Here is a 12,558-nt window from a genome sequence, read left to right as displayed (position 1 = left end):
CTATGATTCTATGATAGCAGCTCAAGGGGAGAATGTACAATTTCAGGAAAGGGAAACAAAAGGATTGTGAAATGCTTTATGTCTCCAAGGCTGTGTCTGTATTAAAGAACCAGGTAGAGCTAGAGCAATGGCTCCAGCTCTGTTCCGTGATTATCCAGGCTGCTTAAACCTTAGCTTACACCCCACCGTGTCTGAAGCCCACACCAGCTAGTGAATCCAGACAACATCCACACATGGTCATGCTAGCAAAGAGCAACAATCATGGACAAAACTCAGCAGGGGTGAAGTCATCTCTTTGGGTGATAAAAGCCATCTGGTTCTCCTGTGCCACTTGCCATGGGCAGCTAGTCAACAGGCCCCAACCTGGTTCATTTACGAGTCAAGCACAGCCAAAGGCGCAGGTATCTTGGGGATGTACACAGGCACTTGAGTCCAAGAAAGAAGTGTGATTTCCAACACGTCTCTCTGTTTGGCAATGCAAGTTGGCTGGGCTGAGACAATCCCCTGTGAAGCACTTCAGGCTGCTGTGATGCTGAGATGCCAGTGGTCCTCTGGCCTTGCCCCATCTGCTAGCCAGGCTGTATCTTCACCAGACCTTTCCCCATTCCTCTAATCTAGGTAATTTAACAAACCAAGTAACATGCAAGATGAGATGGGTACCAGAAGGAGCAGGAACACAACATCTCATTAGCACCTCTCACCTTCCATGAGCAGGAGGCCTTTTCTGGTCAAAATGATTTGTCTGATAGGGTTCCTGCAAGTGAGAATAATGTGGTCCATCTGGTAGCTCCAGAGCTGGGATTTAAGCCCAGCAGCTTGGTCAAAGTCCAAACAGAAAGTTCAGCCATAGCTGGGACACCATATTTAAAGGATTATAAGTTTTCCACTCTCAAGCACACATGTGAAATCCTGGTTATAATTGAGCACAAAGGAAAGCAGGAAAATTAATTGTTGTTTCATAGAGAAATGCCTTTCTTTGATTTATTATGCCCATAGATCTATAGCAGGTTTCAAAGGATATTTAGCCGGAATAGACACAAGATCTCAGCTCCAAGAGTTTGGGATTATTATAACTGAATTAATTTACTTAGCTCTACAAGGAGTACAGTTGGTTTGGTTTTTTAATTCCAAGTATCCAAAGTATAATTGATCATTTAATAGACTGATGCTGAACTACCCTGGCAGTGTGATACCTTAAGAGAACTTCAAGGTTATTTTACACACAGATAAAGCATGTCCCTAATGCCAATTTCTTATCACTTCTTATAGAAGAGGTCTAGAACGAACTAGCTCAACGACAGAGCTAACGTATCTATGCAGACAGGACACTGTCCACTTTGAATGTGCTTGAAACCTCAACCCCTTGCCAGTTTGCTGGAACTAGCCACTGAGAGCAGAAGTGGAAGACAGACATACAGCCATTCATGAAGGCAGAAGAACATTGCAAAAGGCTTAAACCCGTAGCAAATCAGTGTCCTAATTGCAGTCCCTGCACCTTACCAGAACCTGCCACCTCTCCTACAGCTCTGATAGACCGCTCTGGCCAAATTAGCTAGGAGATTTAGGATATTCCCCCTCTCAAGTGTTCATTGCTTTCCTAACCCTCTGTCAGGCCTAGCTAACCCTGTGAGAGGAGGAGATAGTCACTAGGTTCTCAGGTGCCTTGAATCAGAGGTCCATATATCGATTGCCACCCATGGATTCACTTGCCCCAGGAACAGCTCCATCAGCCTGAGAAAATTAAATATATTTCAAAAACCACCCCAAATGCTTCTTCATATTTTCCCTCCTGCTGCACTGCTCTTCCTATCCATCGCCGTGGTTGGTAGACATCCATTCCCACCTCCTTCCCTCTTGAGTATCCAACCTGCAAAGCTGCATCCACCACAGCTCCAAATGCCTCTGGAGGCCTCTTAGATCCCTGTAAAGCACCGTGGGCTCCAGCAAGCCTTGCAAGCTGTCAATACCTCATATGGGATATTCAGCACCTCAGCTTCAAGTGACTTGCCCATGATGTAAGACGGAGCTTAGACCATTATCACCCAGCTCCTGCTCTGTTCTGCAATGACAAGTCCATCTTTCCTCTTGTTTAATCACGCAGACAACGTGGGAATATAAAAGATATGAATAAAAGATGGCATAAAATACAACTGTATTTTTACAAAATGTTAATATAACACACAGTCCAATGCACTTTACAAGGCAGGGCCTCTAAAACCTGCTACCAAACACCAGAATTCATATGTTCAGCTGGTATAAATCACTGCTGCTGATTGACACCAGCTGAGAACCAGGTCACAACTGCCTAATTAAATAGCTTTTCTTTGAGTAAAAAGCTATACTTTTAAAAGTGTAACTGTGAATTACTGTGTATAGCCCATAAAAAGATAAAGAAAGTGAGAAAGCAAGCATAAAATAGAAAGAGCAAGAGAGCAGAAGAAAGAAAAAGAAAGGGAAGCAAAAGAAAGAGAAAGAAAAGGAGAAAGAAATAAACATAATCTTTATTTATTTTGAGAGCTCAATTCCTTTCATTGGGAAAGAATGGGAAAGTTTGGGAAGCCCAGACTAAATCATTCACAATGATAACAGGGTGATACCGAGAGCAGTAAAACTAATTTATTGGCTTGAGTTTATCTGATTCCAGGGAAAGTGAGTACTGCTGAGTGCAGCTCTGACTGTGCTTGTGTCTGACAAGACACACAGTTGAGATGCAAAATTACATTAAGCAGATGTAGCCCATTAAGAAGCTGAGTCTGAAAATGTGTTTTATTCTGTCAAGGCAAATCCTGGTTGAAGACTTTGGGACTTTAAAGAAAAACCATGCTGCAAGAAGATGTTCTATTTTGGGTTTTATTGCTTTAATCTTTTTTGTGTCAGTCCTAGTTACAGGGTGATGATAAATATAAACCCACCTCCACTGGATCTCTAACATAACATAACTCCATTACCTACCTTCAGCTCACTGAAGAGTCCCTTAGCATGGAATGCAGTAGACCCAGTCCTGGATTCAATTACAATCCAGAATTAGGTGAGGCCAGATCTCAGAGGCAAACCAGGTAAAACTCAAATCATATGTTCCTACCCCAAACTAGGCTGAAAGGCAGAATAAAAGAGGGAGCACAGCCATTTCATCCCTTCTACACACCCATCCATCATGAGGAAAGTGCTGGGTTAGCTCAGATATAGGGGCCTTCATCAGTGTCACCTGAAGCTGTATGAGATGATTTTCACCTCTCTGCATGACAGCACCTGAAAAGATGTGGGATATGGAGTAGAAGGAAAACTTGAATGGGATTTGAGATCTGTGGAACTGCATTTGGTTGTGCTAAAACAAGGTGAAAGTTTTACTTAGTAATGTATTTGGTGAATTCCTTAACCCAATTCCTTTATATCAATTTTATGTATAAAAATTCTTCTATTTTGGAAGAAACTCTTCCCTGTGAAGGTGGTGAGGCCCTTGTACAGGTTGCCCAGAGAAACGGTAAATGGAACTGGATGATCTTAAGGTCCTTTCCAACACTAACCATTCTATGATTCTATAAACCTACATCAACTGTCAAGCTGGGAAGGAACAATTGGTCTGGACTAAAAAAAGACAAAATATAGTAATATATTAGTCACTGAGGCACTCAATTCTCACTGGTTTTGATATCCAAAAGACCCTTTGGAGCATCTTCTCCCTGAGTGCTTATTTGTTTGCTTTGGAGTATATCAGCTCATTCTACATGATTCCTTTATTCTCCTGTATTCCATCCAGTACACCACTGGGAGAAGAGTTCAACAGTATCATCAGGATATCAGCAACAAGAAAGAAGGTCAATCTCATTAGACTGGCCAACATCATTTTGAGCAGAAAAAGGATGATGTTGAAAGGATGATCAGTCTATTTCATCAGTGTATTTCTATGCAGCAAGATCTTTCAGCTTATCTAAGTCTCCTAAAGGTAAGCCAGGGCACTTAGGCTGTTAAATAGCCTACATAAAGCAACAGAAAATACTTTGTGAGGAGAAATCTTCTACCAGCAATTCACTGTTCATGTAAACCACACTTACTGTATGGCACTCATTTTGCTCTTTGAAGTTCCTTTGTTTATACTTCATTATCTGGAATACCCCTGTTAATGGTTGGGAAAAGAAAGTTACTTTGTACCAGAGCAATTAACAATACGAGACAAGTTCCGGGGCCTTGAGCCTGACGTTTGATTGCAAGCACCGTGGACAATGCACTTGAATGGTTTCATTTCTTTATTAATTCCACAAAAAGTAACGTTTTCGGGTTTCCATAGAATGATGTGCAAATCCCAAGATGAAAATGTTCCCTCTAATGGGGAGAAGAGGAAAAGTTAAATCTAACCAGCTATATTTTCATGTTTACAATGCTTGATTCCATCCATTGTGTTTCATTGTTTTATCTGGAAGTGTCTTTAAGCAATTTATGTAAAATAATAGACGGCAGCTGCAATCATTTGGGGCATAGGAGCTATTTAGGATTATGCTCTAATAGTCCAGCTATGCTTAACAACTAATTAGCTTGGTTTATAAGAAGACCAAACATCAAAACAGAAGGACCTATATGACAAGCATCAGGTTAAGGATAAATCTCAGCCGACTTCTGACATCTGCTCTATCATGTTTACATGAAAAGGGCCACGTTGACTCCTAAAGGACACAATTCATCTTATCCTGACCCCCTCTATGGAGGCACGCCAGGATTCAGGCACTCTAGAAATATCTTCATTGACAGCACAGGGAACTGAGGACAACACAACCTGTGCAGTGTCAGAGCTGGGGCATCCCTCCTGAGGGAATTAGTTCAACAACTTGGGACATTTCACTAAGATCCTGTTTAACTCAGCATCCCTCTTGGTGAATTGGGGCTGTAAGGACCAGATCTGATCTGACACAGAGAAGCTGTGGCTGCCCCATCCCTGGCAGTGTTCAAGGCCAGATTGGACACAGGGACTTGGAGCAAGCTGCTCCAGTGGAAGGTGTCCCTGCCTGTGGCAGGCAATTGGAACTGAATGAGCTTTAAGGTCCTTTCCAACCCAAACCAGTCTGGGATTCTATGTGTGTCAGTGGCAATGATGAAGCAGGATTGGCCTGATGGCTTTGCAAAGCTCATTTTTGAGTGTCACCCAGTTTATTGGTCATCTGTGGACCTGAAAGAGCCCTTGGGATCAGTGCTGTAGAGGGGAAAAAAGCATCCTTGAGTCCTTGCATCACTGGATGCAGGGGTGCAATTTAATTACTTAAGGTTAATGCTATTTGAAATGCCTTTGGGTGTCCCCTTGACATTGCTCTTCCAGCCATGGTGGGCAGGGGGCTCCTGTAGGACCAAAGTCACTCCAAAGTCCTGAGGAAAGCCTCAAATGGCACCAGATGCTTCACTACAGACTGCTGAGAAGAGCCATATGTCCAGTGGAGTCATTACAGGGGTCAGGGTGAGCAGGGGAGTTGTGGATGCCTTAAATCAGCCAATTCTTTGCAGCTGTCAGCTTGACACTTTTATGTCACACCGAGGGTTGCTCATCAAGCGTGGATACAGAGGGAATTACTAAACATCACTTCCCACTTCTCCCAATGCAAAGGTACTTCCAGCTCGCCCTCCCTGCAGCTTGCATGCTGCCTGCAGCAAGGAAGGAAGCACCTGCAGAGGTGAGCACCGAGGAGGTATTTTGATCTGTGCAAACCAGACGAGGGAAGCAGCCCTGGATAGAGCAGGAGTTGAGAAAAGGAAACAGTTTTCCTGCCTCAGCCTGGCCCTGGTCAACACGTGCAGCACTGGGTAAAGTTAACTGCACATTGAGCAGGTAGAGGAGGGGGAAGTAGCTGCAGGTGGTTGGGTGTTCAGTGTCTGCACGCAGCAGACAAAGGTCTGGATACTCCTTTGCATGATAAACCTCCTGGACCTGGAGGGCATTTGGCTTGAGGTATGCCAACCAGTTGGTTTCCTTTGGTGATGCGGTTGCTGCTGTTAATGCCTTTTATAATGGCCCAAATTATAGCATCTTATCTTATATTTCAAACTATTTTAGGATAACCCTCAATAGAATCAAAGAATCTCAGATGGGTTTGTGTTGGAAGGGACCTTAAAGCTCCTCCAGCTCCAACCCCTGCCACAGGCAGGGACCCCTTCCACTGGAGCAGCTTGCTCCAAGCCCCTGTGTCCAACCTGGCCTTGAACACTGCCAGGGATGGGGCAGCCACAGCTTCTCTGGGCACCCTGGGCCAGCGCCTCAACACCCTCACAGAGAAGAGCTTCTGCCTAAGAGCTCATCTCAGTCTCCCCTCGGGCAGGTTCAAGCCATTCCCCTTGGCCTGCCCCTACAGGCCCTTGTCCCAAGCCCCTCTCCAGCTTTCCTGCAGCCCCTTTAGGCACTGGAGCTGCTCTCAGGTCTCCCGTTCAGGAGCCTTCTCTTCTCCAGGCTGCCCCAGCCCAGCTCTCTCAGCCTGGCTCCAGAGCAGAGCTGCTCCAGCCCTCGCAGCAGCTCCATGGCCTCCTCTGGCCTCGCTCCAAATTGCTTGAAATACAGGATGAGAAACAACGGGTTCAGAAGGAAACCCCATAGATTGATGGACTTACTTAAAATCTCTCTTTTCCCTGAAATTCGGTATGAATTTCAAGAAAACAGCCAATCCTCAAGCATGTTGAAGTTGAGCCCTCATGCATCCTTAGAGCTTCAAACACGGGGGTGTAAGCATCCAACTTTACCTGTTTCTATTCTGTAGTCCCACCTTTGTTCCAGCCTGATTTCACTGTCCATCACCACCCAGCAATGCTACGGACCTGATCCCAGACTGAGTGAGTTTGGGGCCCAGCATTAGAAAATCCCAAAGAAATCCGGGTTTCCATTTAAACCAGCCCATGTTTGTCAGCGGTTACCACTTAAACAGATCTGAGATATCGATAACTGGCATTTATAGGATTCAATTCTCCGTGGTTTTCAGTGCTTTGGCCCTCATCCAGAAAAGCACTTATACACATGTTTAGCCTTAACATAGGAGCCATCCCTGTTCAAGCTGTCGCTCTGCTGTACTGGTGGGCAGACACCCAAAGTAACTCAGCCCATGACAATCTGGGGGTCTCAAGCTCTTCTCTGATGGCAGCACAAGAGCCCCAGCATTCTGGATCCGATGCCTTTCCCATAAGCTCTGCAGCCTTCGAAGCGCGTTCCTTCACATTCCAGCTTCTCCAAGTTGTGCACTTGTGTTATAATCTCTCTGCCTTTCTGTTTTCTTAAGAGAAATCTCGAGGCCATGTGGTTCTGGTGAATACCTTGAAAAATTCCATTTAAAAGAGCAAAAAAACCCCCTTCCACACGGCCCAGAAAGGATCTTTAAAATAACTCACTTCATCTTTACAATGCAGACTAAACCCAGTCCACTTATTCTGAGCAAGAAGCAAATAAAACCCATCCACAATGCATGCTATTGTTATTGGTTTTATTATTATAGTTGCTCCTACAATCAGAACACAAAGCTAATGCTGCTCCCCTGAACAGGGGTAACTTTTGCTCTAGATGAATAAACCATGGCTCTGCTGAGATATTTAATCAAACTCTGCCTGACTGATGAAACGGGTCCCGAGGGGAAAACAAACCCCAACACAACACGTTGTACATGTTAAAGTCATTAATCTCAGGTGGATTTTGTTTCCTGTTCCTTCTCCCCCTCTCCCAGATCTTGGTTTCTGCTCTGCCTCCCATGTGCCGAGGACAAAGTCGCGTCTGTGGTTGCTCTGAGCAGCTCTTGGGTGCAAAGCCCCAAGAGATGGTGTTCGACGACCCTTCCTGATGCAGGGAAGGCAAATCCATCGTGGTGGGGTGAGGGTGTCAAGGACAAGTCATCCCAGGGCTGAATTCTCCTCTTGCTCCCCATGTCCCCAAGTACCTCTAGAGCTTCTTCCCACCTCTTCCCTGAGCAGGTAGACAGCACAAGCCCAGCTCACTTGGAGGATGCTAATGGTTGTCTACAGGGATCTGTTTTCTAGCAGGAAAAGGAATGGTCCCTTAGGGATTCGTTTATCACTTTCCTGACAAAGGCACTGTTAATTGTATTGAGCCTTGGAGCAAGCTGCTCTAGTGGAAGGTGTCCTTGCCTGTGGCAGGGGATTGGAACTGGGTGAGCTTTAAGATCCCTTCCAACCCAAATCAGTCTGTGATGCCATGATTCCATTCCATTCCATTCCATTCCATTCTGATTTTTGCCTCCTTTCCTCACCCCCCTTCCCCTGAGCAAAAGCTTTTGTAGCTGCTTATGAAGTACTCATGGGCCACTGCTTTAGTGTGATTAAGATACTTTCCATTTTGTGGACTAAAACATCCAATGGGAGTTTTCTATGATGAATATCATTTGCCTACCTTAGGGAGAAACCTAAACAATATAAAAGTGGAAGGGGGTGAGGATTGGAAGAGGAATTCATCAAAACATATAAATCCAGCTGGATGCACACAGGGTCTAAATCCTCAGATGTAGAAATAGAATCAAGTCCAAACTGGTTATTAAATCATGGCTATTATTTCAAGTGAGTAAATGCTACAAAGCCACCGATATAATACTTCTCGAGATGGCTTGTCTTCTTCCCTCAGGGCTAATACTGTAATAGTTGGAAATAATAGTATTTATGGGAACATATCAGCTGTATTTTCCCAACTAATGTAAACCAACAGAGCTGTGCAGCAGGACATGGACCTCGGCCAGATTATACCAGCTCTTAGGATCTGATAGGGCAATGTTATAAGAGAGAGAACTGCAGCATCACCTGAGACATTCACAATAATTAAAGCCATTTCATTCAGAAGCTGAAAGATCTCAGTGTTTCAGAGCAAACCCTTGGAAACTGGTTGCTGAGGGGCTGGGGGAGTGAAGGAGAGTGGTACATGAAGGTCCTGCCCTGCTGTTAGGGATAGATTTTCCTTGCAAAACTGGGTTGTGACAAATGTTCTCCCAAATATCTTCCAGACCACACAGAAAATAACTTGGCAGCTACAGTCTGGAGTCCTGTTGCACTGAGAATTGCAATCGGGAGCAAGGGCACCTCTCTTCTGGTCTCTCTGTGCTTTGCTGCTGATGTCAGGAGGAAAGTATCAAAGCCAGGTTGCAAGGAACAAGATGCACCATTAGAGCTTTCAGAGCATGGTCCCGTGTTATCGACTCTTTGTTATAGGCTCTCTTTTTATGCTTAGTTTCTATTAAAAGGAAAAGAAAACAGAAAGCCCTTGTCTCCTCTTATACAAAGCTATTTTCTGGGCAAAACAGAAGATGCCAGAGCATCAGGAGGGAGATGACCCTAGTTTGCAGGATGAAACAGGGCTGTGTAACAAGGGAAGCTGCAGTTTATCATCAGACCTTGTCCTGTGCATTACTCGTCCTGGTAAAGTACATGGTCAATGCAGGGTGCAGCTGCTCCAAAGAAGACAAGGGCTCTGAAACTTAGGAGTTATGGGAAAAGGGGTGTAACAATGTTAGTTCATAGACCAACAGCCTAGGACATGGGCTGGGGACACGCAGCGTCAGCTCAAAGAAGCAAAATTCAGATGAAGCCTATGATCAGTTATCTTGAGGAGCAGGCAGATTTTGAGCCTGGATGCCCCAAACTGCAAACCTCCAAACAGCACAGCATTTCAGTTCAGCACAGAATCATAGAATCATAGAATGGTTTAGGTTGGAAAGAACCTTAAAGCTCATTCAGTTCCAACCCCCTGCCACAGGCAGGGACCCCTTCCACTGGAGCAGCTTGCTCCAAGCCCCTGTGTCCAACCTGGCCTTGAACACTGCCAGGGATGGGGCAGCCACAGCTTCTCTGGGCACCCTGGGCCAGCGCCTCAGCACCCTCATAGGGAAAACTTCTTCCTTATCTCCAACCTGAGCTTCCCCTGTTTCAGTCTGAACCCATCACCCCTTGTATCACTCCAGTCCCTAATGAAAAGTCCCTCTCCAGCATCCTTGTAGCCCTCATCAGATACTGGGAGGCTGCTGTCTTCAGTAACAGACAGTTATGGGCAGAGGCAGATATAAAGAGTGAGGTACCACCTTGGCTCAAGGTCTGCTGAAGGGTCATGTCCCACCGGATGGACCGGCAGATGCTTGGTAGGCTTCCTCACATTTTCTCGTGCTCTGCAAAGTTTCTTCTGACATGAGAAAAACAGCTGAGGAGCACAGCTCTAACACAGGAGTGAAACACAGCTGAAAACAATGTGCACATAGAGCATTTCTTCCACCTCACTGCTTTTTTCGCCAAGCAGAAAGACTCAGGACATCAGCAAGGGAGCAAGAAAAGGAGTCATTACGGGATAGCATTGAAATGCTCAGATTTTTCTTCGCTCAGAACATCCCTGCCTTGCTGGCTCCATCAGCAACTGGAAATAAAAATTCCTTAAGAGAATGAAAGTGGACCGTTTCTCTACATCTCAAACGAAGCCAAGTCCTGGCTTTGGAGAGCAGTGGGATTTGTGCCACCAGCCTGTCTGCATGTCAGCCTAAAGACACCCACCGCTCATCACACCACGCTGCAGAGACGTTTTAGTCCACCAGCTTTTATGGGGTGACAATAACACAAACCACTGACAAACTACCAAAGGCCTCTTTTTGCCTGCTCGTGGCTGGGGGAGGGAAGGAGGCGAGGAGACCAAACCCATTACAGCAAAGCAAAGTAGCTGAGGAGAGCAAAATATCTCTAATGTTGCTCTATAGCCAGCGATGCTTTTCTCCTCCAGGTCTCAGGGCTGCTCAGGTTGATGTCAGAGGCAGTTGCCTCCTAGAAAGCAGCTGGGTGAGGGGGAAAAAAGGGGATTTGGATGAAGACCGCAGTGTTATGGACATATTTCCCCATAGAAAAGAGCCACTGTTTCCCCTCATTTCTGTAGGAGGGATTTTCCAGTTGTGCACAGCACTTCCTTAGGGAATGGGGTTCCCAGAGTGATCTGAAGAACCTCAAAGGCTCCACTGCCTTCTACTCCTACAGCAGACACCCTCCTCCAACATCCCCTTTCCTAACAGGGACACAGAGCTGGCTGCCTGGTGCAAGAGTAAAAGAGCAAGGAATGGAACCTAACCCAAACTCCCAAACTAAAACCTCCCCTGCACAGCAGCTTCTCTTCACACACAGGAGCAAACCACCATGAGAGGCATTAGTCACGTTTGTTATCAAGCTCTTTTGGGGGCACTGAGATGTTTTACCGATGAGAATGATGGCTGATACAAAACAAGAATGGTGACTCTTCCTTTCTCCAAGTGCTGTGTTTCCTTGTCTTGACTGTATCTTGGCTAATTCTGCTCCAAATGAAGAGGCTGGGGAGACGGGGAATAAAGGAACTTCTCTATCCCACGCCAGCAAGTGCCTCAAGCCATGCTCTTCTCCTGTCCTTGGGAGGAAAACCAGGGTTGCTTTCCAAGTAGGAGAGTGAAACATAATAATCTAACATTTTGCTGTTGCACCAGTAACTTCAGCATTTATTTCATACTATTGTTAATGCTTGTTTATAACATATCGATATATTTATGTAGGGAGTAGAGTAGACAAAAGCAGGAGATATAAATATTTCTGTATGTTCTCATACAAAATATGTACAGCCACAGATAGTGGTTCTCTGCTGTCTCAAGGCAGGGCCGTGTGAAGGACTGACACGTTCCCATTCCTTCCTGCTGGGAATAGCTGCTGCCCTGCTCCCTGCAGCCCGGACCAGACTTGCTCCGCTCTCTTCAGTTTCTTGGGGCTGGGTCAATAGTTTGTATAGGAAAAAATGAGCCAGTGGCATATTTCCTTAAGGATTTGATAGCCCAATGTGGCCCAATGTGACTAAGGGCATCGTACCCAAAGGGCAAGACAGAAAGAGAGCAGGAGCTGGGTTTTTTCCACTTTCCCACTGGATTTTGCCTTCACTTTGATACTTTATCCTAATGTCCCCAGTACTATCTCATAGATCCCACAAAGTCCTATTCTGCCTCCGTGATCCCAGGGAATTTTTTTGCATGGCTGAATTCAAACCCCCATCCAGCCTGGATAAACCAAGGATAGCTTTTCCTGCAGCAGCGAATTCAAAGTCGCAGACCTGCGTAAAATAAAGGTTAAAATGAATTGTTCATTTCAGGGGATTGACCTGAAATCTTTCCACCTTTATCATCCAGGGTGGATGCTTCCGTGCTAAAAGTCTTTGGCAACAAAGGCAGTTGATGAGAAGTTGTAGCGTTATCCCTTTTGGGATGGTCCTAATGCAGACCGAGCGCCTGTGCTGGAAGGTAAGTGTGAGCCTTAGATGTCTTCAAACAAGAGTTGCTTTCTACTTCTGTTTCTCAAAATACTAAGGCACTTGATGGTTGAACATCATTGGCGACCGCAGGAAATATTCGGGAAGAAGATAACATCCCGAATGAGTTTTTGTGTTCTCAGAGAGCATTTTATTGGCGGGGGAAACATTTGTTTTGGGGGTTTAAGGGTGTTCTTTTTACTGGTGTGAATGCTTGTTGTTTTCCTCCTACCATCTTCCTCCAAGTCTGTGTCTTTACAAGATAAACGACATCTAGTCGGGGAAATGATTTCTCTTCTCTGTATAGTGCCGGG

The sequence above is a fragment of the Psittacula echo genome, assembly GCF_963264785.1.
Source record: "Psittacula echo genome assembly, chromosome: 3".
NCBI lineage: Eukaryota > Metazoa > Chordata > Aves > Psittaciformes > Psittacidae > Psittacula > Psittacula echo.
Note: the sequence above shows the minus strand (reverse complement) of the source record.